Consider the following 16,763-nt stretch of genomic DNA (forward strand, 5'->3'; position numbering starts at 1 on the left):
TTCCCTGTGGCAGATACTCTTCCATATAAGCAAATACTGGAACACTGGGAAAGTATCTACGTATTGTTAGCTGCCTTCACTGTGACAAGGGGTTTGGCCTTACCAGAATGGAAGGTGGGACGAAGAGGGGACAACAATGACTTTGTGACTAAGTCTGTTTTCAGTCAATCTTCTCCTCCCATATGTTCAGTGGTGTTGGAGGGGGAGGAGGGTTCTACTAGAAGTTAAGAAAGCAGCCAGCATCATGGGACTGATCCAACACCTATAGAAGCCATTGAGAAAACTCCCATTGAATTAAATGGGCTTTGAATCAGGCCCCATATGACTAGCCAGTTAACTACCAGTTGTCCAGTTTGGCAGCCTCTTGTCTAGATGTTCTGATTTAAAGGTGCTATTTTTCATACTTAGGTAGGCAGTTTCCTTGCTATCCAGGAGGAGTCACACTCTGTATGGGCTGTCCAGGGATGTGCCAAAAAACAGACTCTCACCCAGCCAACAAATTAACTCTCCTACCCTATAAATGATTTTGTGTTAATGTAGATGAAAACAGTCCTGCTTTACTTAAGCCTTGTAGAACCCAAACACAACAGCGTTGGGCAAGGGCACAAAAGCCAGAAGCAGGGATGGGGAAACAGACTACAAACAGAACCAGAAGTGACCCAGGTAGTTTCATTGTCCAAACTGATGATAATACAAAAAGTAAACAAGAAGCATAAACAGTAAAAAGCAAGTTCAGTTTTGAAGGGTCTTTTGTCTTGTATTAACTTGAAGCATAATTAGTAATGTTGGTAAGGAATTGGTTTTAAATTATATATGTTTTAAATGTACATGAATAGCTTGTACAGGCAATTTTGGTATTTTTATGCAGAATGGGCCATCAGACAACTCTGTGTGCAATACCTGATTTTTACACACAGTCAGGTAAGTGAGGCAGCAAATTATGAATACAATTGTAAGATTTTTGGGGGAAAAAAATAGGCACAGGATTAAAGGAACACCGTCAAGACAGAAAACAACTGAAACACTGCAACACTGCTCCAGTCCATCAGTGGAGTGAGGAGGTATTTATTTTAAGCTAACTCTCAGACTGTGGCACCAGTGTTTTTGGGGGTGGGATGTTAAGTGCCTCAGCCTTCTTCAGGCTGTAAAGTTCCACCCCACGCAAATAAAAATGTAAGCATATAACTTCCTCTGAGAAGCCCCAGAGCTCTATGCTCACAACTGAAAATTGAGCCTTAAATTAAGACTTGGCAGGAAAAGTAACTCCCCGATATTCATCACAAACGCTGCCCCTAGTAGAGTTGCTGTATAATTTACATTTATGCAAGGATATCCCAGTGGCCTGGCTGCAAAGCTGGAGATCCTTGGGCATACAGAGTTCAATAAGCACAGCGTTTTGGACGTTAAAACCTATTAAAAATGTATGGTAGGGATTGAGAATTCTATACGATGGAAGAAAAATAAAGTTGGCAAATAACTGGCCAGAATATGGGGATTCATTAATAATAATCACAGGACTGGGCAAAACCCCAAATTGGGAAGTTTTCCTTTTCCTTTCAATCAATGTTAGTTTCTTTTATTTCCTTGTTATAAACAAAGAACTTTGAGGACAATCCTTGCTAACCCTCACTTTTTTGGGTGGTTTATTTACAGGCCCATATTTTAGTTAACTACTTGCAGTGTCTGGCAAAGTACTTTAGATCCACAGCTTAGATAATATTCTTTAAATAATATATATTTGATGCATTTTGCGATTTTTAAAAAAATTATTCAGTATGATTTTGTTTCCATTATTGGTACACAAGGGGACCAGATAGCAAGAGTGAAAAATCAGGATTGGAGGGGGGGCAAAGGGTAGTAGCTGCTCATATAAAAGACAAAGCCCCTAATATTGGTATGGTCCCCATAATATCGGGATATCTGGTCACCCTGTTGATACTGGGCCAATTTTATAAACTGTAAGTCACAAAAGCACCTGTCAAGTAATTTATTTAAAAATATGTCTGACATCGTTATTCAAAATATTTTAAGGAACTTCTTCTTCACTCAATATTTCTAAAATGATACACTGAGTAAAAGGGCGTTTTCAAGATGCACAAAGGTTCGACTATTGCACAGACTCCCACAAAATCTAATGGCATGTAAAGAACCCAGAAAAAATAAACTCCCCATCTACATCAGAGCATTGGGAGAATGCATTTGTTTCCCTTAAAACAAACCCCGCAGTGAACTAAGCAGGTGTTAGCACTCCTGTCTGAGAGCAAGGAAAAGATTTATTATTTAACTCCCAAACAAATGCTGAGATTACTGTAGAAAGGGTTACAATTCATCATGCATTGAACCAGGCACCTGGTGAAACATTAAAAGAAATTCAAATAATTTTAATGACCCTATAGGCTTTTTAAAGGAGAGCTAGTAAAGGATTCCTTCTTCAAACTAAGCAGTGAAAGGCTGTCATTCAGAAGTCCTAATGTGATGGACAGAAGTGTTGATAAGAGGACTTTTAGAGTTGAAACTTGTTAAGTGTAAGTTTTGACAATGTGAATGACAGCTTTGAAAGGTGAATGTATCTGAAGAGGCAAGAGGTTTAGATTCCTATCAGCAGCCTGAAGAACAGAAAATATCCAGGCTGTGAACAATTCTGTCTAAAGACGCTCAAAGCTATACTGTAGTTTTACATGGATCAGAACTGACCTTTACAATGTGAGAGGAGATTTAGATGCTCCCTGTCAGAGGAAGCACCACAGGATTTGGCAGAATGGGGGACTTGTCTTGATAAGTCTCTCTTTTAAGTAGTAAGACCAGCTACTAATATATGATACTACACTTCTTTTATTGAATGAAAGGCCTGAGCACTGCAAATCTGAGAGGTAGTTTCCATCTGTAACCCTCCATTCAGCTCTTTCACTAGTTGTAAATCAAAAACCCCTGATTTACTCACTTAAAAATAAATTTGCATTCAAGCTTTATCTGATACCCACTGCTCCCCCCATTGAGATGAAAAACAGATCTTTCTAGAAGATGTTTACCACTCAGAAAATGAAACAAGATTGCAATGCTGGGTATCAACATGGTAAGGGACATTAAGTATTTAGTTAATACTACAGGTTAAGCAAAACATATGTTGAGTTTAATTCCAAAATACAGCAATAGCCATCAATCAGATAGATTATCAAATTGCAACTCTTTTGTCCAAAGCTGGCACTAATGGACCTCTTACTACCAGAGGATAATCTTAGTCTTCCATTTCTGTATGGAAGCTTTAGGACTGGCTGGGCAAGGGAGTCCTAATCTTAAACACATAGGATTATTTTTTAAAAAGTCAAAGTCGTACTGCAAAATCAGTTTTCACTGAGATAATCCTAACCAACATGAAATGCCAGATAAAATGTAAGGCAAACACACTTTTAGAATACCACGGGAAAGGACTTCAAATGGCAATAGATTTCCCCTTCATATATTTTTAATCAACTGTAAAATATTTGGGAGGGGATTGGATGGCTATAGGTTAGTCACAATGCAAGATATGTGATTTAAATATATATTATATTAAGCTTGTAAGTAGTAACCTGGGCCCAGACCCTGTACCGGTCACAGAGGATAGTATAACCAGCCTACCTCCCTAAGCCAGTCAAAGCCAGAAGATCAAAATAAAAAGGGGAATGGGGGAACGGGAAGGTCTATTTTATTTATGTTGCTTGGGTGAAATAGTGTGCTTCCATCTGTAGTTATTTATAAGCCTCTGAGGCCCCTTTTGCTGTCTCTGCAGCAGCCTTTGCCCATTCAATTGGCCACTCTGAGAAGCCTGACCACCATTGGACCCTTCCACATGGTGCCAGAAACCCTGAGCTATATATGACCTCTCCAGTGACATATCCCAGGTGGGCATCATATACACATGCTGGATTACGCCCAGCAAAGGAGAACCTCAAGCAAAAAAAAAGAGCCTTTATTTTGATATACATCATTTTAGGACTACGGAAAAATCTGCATCTAGAGTTTCATATCTGTAAACTCTTGCCATATTGAGGGGCTGAATCACTGTCAAATTACAATCCCAAACCACCTTCCTATTAGTCATAGAATATGGAAGAGCATAATCTGTTAGGATATTGTTCGTAACAGAAGTGATATCGTATTTCAGAGCTCATATTCCCACAGATAACAGCATCATCAAAAACACAAAGAATCAAATCCTGAAGTCCTCACTCATTTTTTTTCTCCTTCCAGTCCTCCTACATTTGAGCCAGTAGGAGTTTTGTTTGTGATAGCAGAGAAGGGGGAAAGGGAGGAAAAAAGGGGAGGGGAAGAAATAAAAATGAAAAAAAATAAAAGAAAGATTGAAAAACTTGGCCCATTAAAAAAGTACTTAAGTACACCTATCCTAATCCTGCAAACCCTCATTCAGATAAGCAGTGTTACTCATGCATGTAGCTCCATTCGTCTTGATAGAACTACTCAACTGACTAAGGGTTTACAGGACTGAGCTCAACTTCTTTAAAAGATTTACACCATTTATGTGCTGTTTTTGCCCATTTCTTGTATATCACTAGGAATTCAAAAAAGATAACATGGTCTAATGAAAATGTAAATATTCATTTCGGCATAGAACCTACACAAACTGATTGGGATGTGTGGTGAAACATTAGAAAGGCTGTAAGGTACAAAAAAATTGTCTCTACCAATTTAGAGGTTAATATTTTAGTGATCCTCCCTTAAATAATACATCATCTTTTGAACAAGCTCATATTTTATAGATGAGGCTCTTTAAACCAAATTGAATTGAGCTACAGTGTTACTATAGTGGTGTCCCCTCATCCTGAATCGCTCAACACTCATCGATTCCTGCTAGACACTCATTGATAGGGTTAATTAATTTATGAGCTTGTCATTACAAGTCATTGATTAAGATGTCCTTCTTAAAGATTTAATTATGCCCAAAGATAAAAGATTTGCTAATTATTGTCTTTTATCTAATTGAAGCTTTGTATTACAAATAAAGTTCAAAGGTTTAAGACAGTTGCCCTTTCAACCATTTGGACAAAGATGAGAATTTAATTAGAGGAGAGACCATGTTCTCACTGGCATCTTCAAATATCTTCAGCAGCCATTCTGGTAACAGAACTGATGACTGTGCAATATGGAGAGACCCTAGAAAAATCTTTTAACCTTTTTTGTCTTTCTAATAGTGTTGCAGCATTGTTCCATTCTGGATCTGGTTCTATCAAGCAATTTGATAGTCTGGCACATGTAGAGGAATAGGTTAGATCAAAGTTTAGTCATTTTCCCAATACCCCCACTCCTCCCACAAGTGTGTATCCTTAAAATACTTACATGCTTGGAAAATCCTCACAATGGGGGGATAACTCCTAATACTGTTGCTTTCATTCCTTCAAAACCCTGATATTCTATGATTCTATGAAAAGAAAAGCAAAATGTGGGTTATAAGAACTGTACGTATTTGATGACGAATTCCCCAAGACCTCAGTGTCCAAATGTTAAAATTTCTTAATATGAGTGATACAAGAGAAGTCTCTTTCTGTATCATAAATTGACTGAGTCTCGTGTCTTGATTCTGCAGTTATTTCACAGTAGCACAAATCAAGAAGAAATAATATGCCTGTGTAGAGAATGACAAATCATAACACAAGAAGCCTAATTTTTTTTAATTTAATTCCTAGTGTAGGATTGCACCAGCATTAAATGTAAGTATACGGGCACCTTGATAGTGCAAGCAGTAGTTCTAGATGCACATAGTATTTGTGGGTGTACACATGGAAACGACACATACAGATAATCATTTTGACACCTACCTGAGCACATACTTTGATGTCAATGCTGACACAAGTTAGCTTTTGCACACTATGCACTTCTTAAGAGTTTGGCCATGGCCAAACAAAGATACAAGTTGCAAACAAAGTATTTACCATTATGAAATATTAGCGCATAATAATTAATACAATTGGAAACAAAGTGTTTTCATAGGGCCAAGGTACCAAAGGTGCAGACATTCAAATATCTAGGTTCAATAGTACAGGACAGAGGTAAACTCAATGATGAGCTTATAAGCACAACAGGAAGGGCATGGACTAAATGGAGAGACTGGAGCAGACTGATCTGCAATAGGAGAATGCCTATCAAATTGAAAAAAGTAAGACCTACAAGACAGGAATTAGGCCTGCACTTTTGTATGGCTCTGAATGCTGGGCACCGATGAAGAGACAGGAGCAGATCTTGAATATAGTCAAAATGAACATGTTAAGATGGATGCTTGAAATTACAAGGATGGACCATGTTTGGAACAAATAAATTACGGGAAGTGTGAAGGTAGTACCAATTACAGAAAACCTGATGGAATCCAGGCTTAGTTGGTTTGGGCATGTGAAAAGATCAGAAGAATATATAGGAAACAGGGTGTTAAACTTATAAGTGGAGGGTAAAAAGGGTTGAAAGCCCCAACACAAGGTAGATGGATGCCATACTAAAGGATCTGATCAGCTATCACATTTCCAAGAAAATGCTTCAAGACAGACCGGAATGGAGAAGGACTTGAAAAGCTGACCCCACATAGATGGGACTAAGGCAAGAACAAACAAACAAAGAAGATTGTTAGACTGTACCTAGACATACATTGTTGCCAGAAAGAATCTCCTGCTACACATGTGTGGGGGCAAAAGCCATGACAATACCCATTAAATAAAATATTATTGTTCTGAAACTACAAAACATTCCAAGTAAGTATTCTCTCAGAATAAATGCCACTCTACCAGCTCATCAAATTGCTTGACATTATTAAACAAGTATAAATCAATTCATCTGTATAATCAATACAAACTAGTTCTGGAAATCTCCCTCACTTATTGATATAGTTTGAGAATAGAATATTTAACAATTAAAAGAGATTATACATTTCCTTCTCTTTTCCAGTGTTATAAATTAATGTTTGTGGACCAAAAGAAACAAAGTGGATTTTCTGGGGGCCATTTACAGAAGAAGTGATCCCAAACTACAACCACCATAAATATGGGGGCATTCCAAATTCAAATTCTTATCCAGATCCAAATATTTGCAAACATCTCATAAAAGGATTGAACTTATAAATATGCATGCACACAATCATGCAACAGGGATTTTTTCTGGGTGGGGGAACGTGGGAGGAGAGAGACTCACACACCTTAACCAGCTGCGTGAGAATTTCACAATCAAAGAATATCAGGGTTGGAAGGGACCTGAGGAGATCATCTAGTCCAATCCCCTGCTCAAAGCAGGACCAATCCCCAATTTTTGCCCCAGATCCCAAATGGCCTCCTCAAGGATTGAACTCACAATCCTGGGTTTAGCAAGCCAATGCTCAAACCACTGAGCTATCCCTCCTCCCAATCACTTATGTGCACTGCACTGGAAGTTAGTCTGACAAGTGTTAGTTTGAGTGTGACAAGGTCACAAAGTCTTTACCTTTCGTTAAATAATGTAAATCAATAGCCAATGAGCTCTGTTCAATCGCATAGTGCTATTCAGAATGCTACTCATTAATAACAAAACAAATCTAGCTCCCTTCTGAAAAGATAAAAAAAAAGCACAACAAAGCAGATTGTGCACATTTCCAATTCTACACTCTTACAATTATTTACTGAATGCAGAAATATTATAAGGCAGTTGCTGAAGCACCTCACTAATCCACATTAATGGTGTCTGGGGCGGGGGAGGGAGGGAAATGTATTCCCAAAGTTTCTGTAATGACAGGATGTTGACAATGAGACCAGGAATTCATGCTGCCCTTGCAACAATGGGCCTGATTCCACTCTCACACCAGCACAACACCACTGAAGTTAGTGGTGTTTGTGTGATCATAATCTGACCTGAGTTCAACATAGTCAGGCAGGATTTACACCAGGGAAATCCAAGATCCAGGCCAGGGGTGGCCATCCTCAGCCTGAGAAGGAGCCAGAATTTACCAATGTACATTGCCAAAGAGCCACAGTAATATGTCAGCAGCCCCCCAAAACCTCCCTCCCCCCACCCACTCCCAGCACCTCCCACCCAGTCGATCAGCGCCTCCCCACACCTCCCGATCAACTGTTTTGTGGCATGCAGGAGGCTCAGAAGGGGAGTGGGAGGAGTGAGGGCACGGCAGGCTCAGGGGAGAGGGTGGGAAGGGGTGGAGTGGGGGCAGAGCCTGTGGCAGAGCCAGGAGTTGAGCAGTGAGCACCCCCTGGCACATTGGAAAGTTGGCACTTGTAGCTCCAGCCCCAGAGTCGGTGCCGATACAAGGAGTCGCATATTAACTTTTGAAGAGCCGCATGTGGCTCCGGAGCCAGAGGTTGGCCACCCCTGATTCAGGCCAACAGACTTAGAGGATTTCCTCTTTATTCGGTTTTGGATTTTTTTTTTTTAAACATTTTCTAATAAAAGAAGGAACTTCACCTGTGCTCTTCATTCAGCACTGGAGGAGGGTAGCAGCTAGCTTGTGACTCTATTGTAGCAGTGAATTACATATCAATATAGATCATCATCATCAAAAGCACAAAAACATGCTTCAAGAGTACAGTGATTTAGTAAAGTTAAATACCAGTGATCAAGAAAGCAATCAGCACTCCAGTGTAGGCTCTCTTTTCTTCTCACATCTAAAACTTAAAGTTCTATGCAGATATCCTTAGGCCATTCTGCAACCATTCCATGTGGAGATGGGCCCTGACCCCCTGTCCTGAATTTTGAGAAAGGTTGGATTCAGTCAGAACTTCACTGTTCAGGCCAATCTCTCTGATGTGCCCAAACTGGAACTCTGAATCCATAGAGAAAGTTTAGGTTCAGGTCCATTTCTGGATCCAACCACTGCAGCTCAAAACTCAAACTCTTGCATCCCCTCAACTCCCTATAATGTCTGAAGGGTTTGGCATCAGTTGAAAGCTTTGGATTCATATTTCCAACATTTTGTTTGGTCCATTATATAGATGGTGACCAATTGTGAAATTTGCGTATGGTTCTGAATCCAGAAATTAACTTTCTCAAAGTTCAAATCTGAATAGATTTTTGGACTTCTCACACTTTTTCTACTCTAAATTTTAAAAGGCTATATAATTCATTTATTTATTTATTTTACTTTGGTACTTTTCTTTCATTCTTGACACTTCAGCGGTACTCATTACTGCATTCGTGTTGTTTGGTGTTTGTACAGAAGCCATGGTGTACTAGATGCTGTATAGACTGATAAGACAAGGTCCCTACTCTACCTAGTGTACTACCTAAAATAGATACGTACTCAATAGAATCATAGAACTGGAAGGGACCTCGAGAGGTCATCTAGTCCTGTCCCCCGCACTCATGGAAGGACTAATTATCTAGACCATCCCTGACAGGTGTTTGTCTAACCTGCTCTTAAAAATCTCCAATGATGGAGATTCCACAACCTCCCAAGGCAATTTTTCAACAGTGCTTAACCACCCTAACAGTTAGGAAGTTTTTTCAAATGTCCAACCTAAACTTTCCTTGCTGCAATTTAAGCCCATTGCTTCTTGTCCTATCCTCAGAGATTAAGCAAAACAATTTTTCTTCCTCCTCCTTGTAACAACCTTTTACGTACTAGAAAACCGTTATCATGTCCCCTGTCAGTCTTCTGTTTTTCAGACTAACCAAACCCCATTTTTTCAAATCTTCCCTCATAGGTAATGTTTTCTAGACCTTTAATCATTTTTGTTGCTCTTCGCGGGACTCTCTCCAATTTGTCCACATCCTTCCTGAAATGTGGCGCCCAGAACTGGACACCATACTCCATTTGAGGCCTAATCAGAGTGGAAGAATTACTTGTCGTGTCTTGCTTACAACACTCCTGCTCCAGAATTATGTTCGCTTTTTTTGCAACAGCATTACACTGTTGATTCATATTTAGCTTGTGATCCACTATGACCCCAAGATCCCTTTCCGCAGTACTCCTTCCTAGGCAGTCATTTCTCATTTTGTACGTGTGCAACTGACTGTTCCTTCCCAAGTAGAGTACTTTGCATTTGTCCTTATTGAATTTCATCCTATTTACATCAGACCATTTCTCCAGTTTGTCCAGATCATTTTGAATTTTAACCCTACCCTCCAAAGCACCTGCAACCCCTCCCAGCTTGGTATCATCCACAAACTTTATAAGTGTGCTCTATATGCCATCATCTGAATCATTGATGAAGATATTGAACAAACAGACCCAGAACTGATCCCTGTGGGACCGCACTCATTATCAATGGTTCACAGTCAGGCTGGAAGGGCATGACTACTCTCTAGGAACCATTTTGGAGAGAAGCCTGCATCTTGTCAGCCCATATTTTTGTGGGGTTTATTTATTTTCATAAGCTCGGGGCATCTCATTATTTATAAGCATTTCTATAGAGCTGAGAATCACAGTATCGGAGCACTGCATACTGTTTATAATATGCCATTCATCTCTAGAGAATATAACTCTCCTCCTTTCTTCTCTGAAGGCAGTTTCTTATAGCAATAAGGTACAGTAACTAATTCCTTCTGCACATGGCTGCTTGGGGAGATGCTAGTCTTGCAGCATGCTCTAAAGTAGGAGATTTGGGCTCAGTTTGATCCTCTGTGGACCGTACCTTTTTCCAAACATGATAGGAGAGCACATTTTAAAAAGCTATGAAAGGAACTGTACAGAACAGGAAATTGCATAAGAGAATCACTGTATGTATTTTCTTTCCTTAAAAAAGAAAAGGGATGGGGGCACTTATAGAAAATATTTTTTAAAAAAACCACCAAACGTAAGCGAGGTTCCCCTGCTTCTCAGTTGCCTGAGCACAGATTATGTACCAGCACTCCCCACATTAGGTAAATATTGCTACTGTGGTAATGCATTTTGTACGTATCCCAGGACCTGTCAATATTCCAGGGAAAGTCTTGACTCTTCTTGAGAAGGTCAGGGTATTTCCTGGGAGGCTGAGGGATGGAAAATGAAGCATCCTTCATATTGATTGACCCTTAGCAGTAGTTCTTTTGTGTGGTATGAACTAGTGCTTCCAGTGAAACCATTTTGAGTTGATTGGTCTTGATGAATGAACTCAGCTTCCTCAGATCTAAGATGGACTCAAATTTGTTCTTTTATACAAACTTCATAATGAAAGATGTAATCATCTGATAAACAACAAGGCTTTGACATGACTTGACTCTCTCCTAAGAGATTTATAAAAAAGGAAATTACCAATCAGATTCACCATGATGCCAGAAGAAGTTGTTTAAGGGAATGACATATATTCATTTCCCTAGGAACATTTTTTTTCAAAGGTGACAGAGTGCTATTTTTGAAGAACAAGGAAGACTTTAACTAGTATAAACCTCATTTAGTTACCCTGAGTAAAGCTCCCCGAGTCTGAAAGAGTTCATATTTACAAGGTTCTTATTGATTTTTGGAGATATATGTTCCGGGGGCTAAAGAACAATGAGAACTAGAAATAAAAGGTAATCTAGATCGTATGCTCTTTTAGGCAGGGACCTTCTTTATGTTATGTTTGTGCAGTGCTTAAAATAACAGGGATCTAGCCTCTAGACATTACTGCAATAATTTAAAAAAAAAAATAGTAAAGCTGAGTGAATACTGCAAATGATTTCCTGTGAATAATTGCTCCAATTTTAAAATTAATTTGCTTGGACCATGGCTGCATCCCTTCCGTGGTCATTTTCAGCAAACCTTTCTGTGATCAAGTTTTCAGATGCAATTATATTTCATTGCAAAATAAAACAATTCCCAAATATATGGTCTCTAAGTTGTTTAAAATTAAACAGTTCTGAAAAAAAGATTCACCATGGAATAGCACCTCTAGAAATGTATCTTAGGTGTCTCGTGCCCCCAGAGGAGGGAGTTGCAGAGTAAGCCAGCCCTGTGCTCACCCTACAGTGGCAAATCCTGTCCTCTGGGGCTGGGCCCAGTTCCCTGCTCCAGCCATTGTGACCCAGCACACAGGGTTGCAGTGCGGCTCAGGTTCAGACTGGTCATCCCCCTCCGTCATGACCAGGCTGGAGCAGCCAGGCCAAGTTTGAGTGAGTGATACTGCAACCCTTTGTTCTAGGTCACATCACCACTCACTCAAATTTCCCCTCCCCAATCAAGATGTAGGTGCAGCTAGGCCAAACCTGAATGACGCCCAGAACAGGGAGCCCAGCCCAACCCCACAGGGCAGGAGCTGCCCACTGCAAAGTAAGTTTTCCATTTCATACGTGGTTTTTCATTTTATTTTGTGTTATTTCACATTTGGCAAAAACATGGAGTGCTATCTATTTTTGAAGGAGGGACGACTCAGAGGAAATCTACCGGGTAAAGAATAAATAGGCAAACAAGATCGTGAGAGGTATAAATACAGGTATAGAGAGTAAATCTCCTCAAGTTGTTCGGGCATCATTATAAGGCACAAGTAAGTCTGTATTTACAGTATTTTGTATCATTCCATTCACACTTAGCACAGAAAGAACATTTGTGAAACTGAAAAAGTGCAGAGGGCAACTACAATAATTCAGCCTTTCGAGGGAGGTATGAATTATGATTAAAGATTAGCTGAAGTTGTCCTGTATAGCTCAGGAAATACAGACATGACGGAGAAAAAAAGGGGGATTCAATTTCTCAGAGACGTGGAAGGCAAGTGATAGACTGATGCAAATGAGCTGTGTTAGAGTTGCTGTTTCAAAATCAAGGGAACATCATCTGAACCCTGGGAGAGTGACAACCAGCAAACAATTCAGTTACATTTCATAAAGTGCGGTGGAAATATAGAACAAGAAGTCAAAGTCAGTCATAGATGTAAGCAGCATAAATCAAGCAGCAAATGGAAATATAGGGCCTGAGTCTCCTCTCCAGTGAGAATCTGGAAAGACTGCAGTGAAATCAATCGAGTTACAAGAGTGTAAGACAAGTACAAGGGAGAGGAGAAATCAGGCCTGTGAGGTTTATATTGTTGTTGTTGTTGTTGAAGAAAAAAGATGCAAGAACATAATTAATAAGATTAGCTATCCTGGCAAAGGATAAGGTACCAGGTGTTCCGCTGGTACAAGCAGTTGTGCAAGTGGAATCCATTTCTTAGCTGTACGGGGGGGCACATGACCTCCTCCCGTGACTCGTTCCTGCCCCACTCCCAGTCCAGGGCTCCCACCCAGTCCCCATGATCCACCCCATTACCGGGGTGGGGGAGGCTCTGTCCTCCTCCCGCTGCGCCGGAGACTTCAGAACCATGGTGGCAAAAGGAGCAAAACATGGGACCACCAGGCAGCCCCATGCCAGCAGCTCCTCCAGCATGGCTCTCCTGCCCCAGCCCTTCCACGCAGGGTCTCCTCCCTCTGTACAACAGCCAACCCCACCGGGGACAAGGCTGGAAGTGGGGATGGAGGTGGTACAGCTCCTTTCCCTGCTGCGGTTCCCAGGAAAACCCTGCTGTTCAGGGCTCTCCTGGGAACCGCAGCGGGAAAAGGAGCAGAATGCCAGCAACTCCTCCGGGGGCTGTACTGCCTCAGTCCCACCTCCCTAGCCCTGTCCTCCAGCAAGGCTGCTGTTATACAGACGGAGGACACTCTGCACGGAAGGGCTGGGGCAGTACAGCTGTGCCAGAGGAGTTGCGGGCATGGGGCCGCCCAACAGCCCCACATTCTGCTCCTCTTGTATCTTTCTGGTACGCTGTAGCAGCTATAACTATCTTGCCGTTACAGCATACCAGTCCGGACCGCCCTATTTGCACTGATGGGTACAAGTCAGCTATAGATGGCAGTTGCGTGCTATTTCTTTCATGTTGCAGTGGTCCCCTGAAGGGGCTCTGCATGTTCTTTGGGGATGAGTTCTGGTGCTTAAAGACTAAATTCACTTGGTGGCGGGGAGGCATGTGTCTACGTTCCTGCACTGCAGTTTTAAAAATTCACTAGTGTTCTTTCCTCTTTTCCCTTGCAAAATTCTAGAATCTGCAACATAAATCTTATGGCAACTCTCAGACCACAATATCAATGCTTGGCTTTAGTAATATAAGAACAATGGTTTATTTGCTATTAATCTAGTAAAAGTGATTGGTGTTTTATTACTCTTCCAATTGTCTATCGAACTATTCACCCGACTTGTTTATTTTACTAGAGCGGACGGGCCACACTATTAATTACCCTTTTGTTCAAAATTATCATTTAAATGCATTGCAAGGTTTCTATTACATGCAGATGTATTTTCCTTGTATTGCATTGTGCCTGACTAGTTATTTATAAGTAAGGTCATCTGATACTCATGAAATTAGCAAGACTTCAGTGTCTCATGATCCTGATCACTCCACTTTATCTTTATGCTTTATCCTGTGTCCCCACACTCCTTCAGCAGTTTTCTCTCTTTAGACTATAAGCACTTCGGTACGTTTTCTCTGCACATCCATGTACAACCTGATCCAAAACGCACTGAAGTTGATGAAACTTAACTTTGGATCAGACTATAACAATCTGTGCACACTCAGGCATTGGACATGGTCCTATCAGGCCTTTCTTTCAATCTGTCTGCAGGTACCAATTGGCTTTTGAAAACTGGCATTTGTGTGGAGGCAGGGGGCCAGAATCACAGCTGTGCTTTACACATGCAACAGTTTCCTTGGAAATTTAGTCCTGTAATAAAACATGCTATGCATAATGTATTCTAAAACATGCAAACTCTATTGCTTCTCTATGTAGAAAGCATGTGGCAGAGGTTGGAAGAAATCTTAGAGTTTGATGCAACCTCATTGGCATTTTTGCTCCAAATATGCTTTTTAAAGTGTTCACATGATGCTTTGTAACTGATAAATTTTAATGGTCTCAGATTGGGGAGAAGGTGTTTGTTCCGCCATTTTAATGTGTGTTTTATGTTTCCAGATGCTCTATGCTAGTTTATTAGGAAAAGCTTCTCATTATGATAAAATGTACATGCTTCATAGGCTGGGTTGAAAGATTCTCTTTGAGACAACACTGAAAGCACAGTAATTTGACAAAAAAATTGCTCAAATGATCATACAAAGATGCTATAGCATACACAAGGAGATAGGAAGTGTTCTTATTCGTTTAACCAGAAACCTGATGGCCAATGCAATGGAGCTTGTATGCATTTTCCCCATTGTGGTGTGTTTTCCTTCATTTAAGCATATATCAAACATCTTTTGACTAGCGCATTAATAAGACCAGCCATTTATTATTATTTTTAGTAACTATCAAGTTGCCACAGAACCACGCACACTGAAAGTGTCTGACCTTAAAATCATGCAGTGCACCATGTCCTTTCTTCAGGATACTCAGAAAAGAGTTTTCATCAGAGTTTGGACACTTCTAAAACATATTCTCTGTTAGGAGATATGGTTCAAAATGTACCATTAAAAACAACTGGTAAAATGTCTCTTCTGCAGCAACATTCAGGTTTCTGTAATAGGTTTATTTCCAGACATTTAAGGAAGATTTGACTCTATGCCAAGCGTAAATCTGCTTGTATAATTAATATAGTAAATGTATCATTACACAACCTACAAAACAACTCAGCCTTCTTAAATGATCCAGTCAAATCAGTAAATGAAAGATATCCTTATTCAGTCATGAGATGAATCGGGGCTACGTCTACACAACGTACGAATTCTGGTTGACATTGTCAATTTGTATTTTGAAAAACTGCTGTGTCATGAATAACTGCATGTATATGGGGATCCACCCCTGCTGACAGATCATGAGGCAGGAACACAGGAAAATATTTCAGGGTAATGTGGTACCTGGCCCTCAGAAAGGTATTGCTAAAAATCAACTCAAGCCTTAGAAATCCAGATTTAGCTTAGCTCCCTGATGGGACAGAGGAAGGTAGGGGCAGTGAAAACTTGCTAAGTGTAGAACAAAAAAAGACCAAGTGACCAGGAGGGGATTATATAAATAAGGGAATAGGGGAAACCAGACAGGAGGAGGAAGGTGGGGGCAGGAGAGAGCATGGTCCCAGAAGTTGGGTAAAGGGTTCCAGGAAGAAGAAAGAGGTCACCGAGCACGTAGTAACTGCATGGAACAGGGGACCCTGCCTGTTTTCCTGAGCCCAGATGGCCTAAGGACTCTGGACAACCCAAGGGACTCAAATCCCAGCCCAAAGAATGTCCTGGAGTAGTGAAGAAATTGAGGCAGGGACATGCATTTAGTATATATTTTGTATGATCTGTACTCTTCTGTGCTTTATATGATTAAGTATAAAAGAGCATAAAAGAGTAAGACTGTGCAAAGTGAGTGAGAGCATGTGTGTGTGTGTGTGTATATGTGACTGCTTTACAACTACTGCATGTCCCTGAGAGAGTTAAACTGTGACCAGAAGCTTTGCATTATTGGGTGGAGTTCTGGGAGAGGTGTGAGTTTAATAACTGGGGTATCTTGGAGGGGTCATCACTGGTCCTAGAGCCTAGGCCAAGTGGTCTGAGGAGCTTCATTGCCAAAAAGCGATAACAATGTCAGTGCCCAGGAAATGTGCCAGAGAGGTCAACAGAGAAACCAGTGCTGCAGCATGCGGAGGCTTCATAAGCTCAACGCACCCTAGGGATCCTGAGCAGGAGAGGCTTGGATTTTCCTCACAGCAATCCCAGTGGGTGGCCAGGAAGGGGGCCATCACAAGGTTCTGTGACAAGTCAGTCCCAAAGAGAGGAGTCAAATGAAGGGAACTCACTTGAAAACCCGTGAGCCTGAGGGATAAGTTATAGGATCTTGATATCCTATTACTCCCTATTTTGACCATGTGGCCATCATCTTTTAATCTAAACACATTAATGTTTAAAGTAGAA

Source organism: Caretta caretta, chromosome 12 (assembly GCF_965140235.1).
Source record: "Caretta caretta isolate rCarCar2 chromosome 12, rCarCar1.hap1, whole genome shotgun sequence".
NCBI classification, from domain to species: domain Eukaryota; kingdom Metazoa; phylum Chordata; order Testudines; family Cheloniidae; genus Caretta; species Caretta caretta.